This window comes from Penaeus monodon, chromosome 29 (genome assembly GCF_015228065.2).
Source record: "Penaeus monodon isolate SGIC_2016 chromosome 29, NSTDA_Pmon_1, whole genome shotgun sequence".
In the NCBI taxonomy this organism is placed as follows: domain Eukaryota; kingdom Metazoa; phylum Arthropoda; class Malacostraca; order Decapoda; family Penaeidae; genus Penaeus; species Penaeus monodon.
Window position 1 is genome coordinate 9,031,316 of NC_051414.1, and position 562 is coordinate 9,031,877.

The 562-nt window shown below is 30.2% G+C and overlaps 1 protein-coding gene across 1 annotated transcript in view; it reads left to right on the forward strand.

Annotated features, from left to right (window-relative positions):
- LOC119591637 overlaps positions 1 to 562 on the forward strand; it is a gene marked incomplete in the record, with an annotated part of 4,783 nt that continues 4,221 nt past the window's right edge. Inside the window, 1 exon segment of the mRNA XM_037940392.1 lies at positions 1 to 71.

Genomic DNA, 562 nt, shown 5'->3' on the forward strand with positions numbered 1-562 from the left:
GCACCGAGAGACCACCTATTATTGTCCTCGTGTTCCTTCCCAGTTATCAATTAACGCCATCTCCTTATCTTCTTATCTTCTTATCCCTGGATTTTAGCCTCAGTGAGACCAAGAATAAAAACTGCTGGATTATCGTGTTAGGTAAGATATGATGATAATTGATTAGAAAGACATTGCAGTAAGAAAAGGGAGGAAAGGAAATTGGAAAAAATTGTTTCTTGTGTAAAATTTTATTTATTTTTTTCTCATATTTTGTGCAAGCTGTTGAATTATATGGGGCATTGTTCTATAATTTGTAAATGATAGACGTACTAGCATAACCCACGTGTATGTAAAATAACTTTTTTTTATAGCTATATTATACCAATAATAATGGTTTAGTACATGTGGTTGTATAAAAAAAAATGATTAAATAAAATTTTCTTTAAGTCTGCCTATGTGCATTGTTTCCATTAGCTTATTTGTTCACATTCAATTAGGTTTAAAAAAATAGGCAGTTGGTTATGAATGTTTCTGAATATTGTAGGCCTATAATTATATAATCTTTTTCATTATCTGGTAC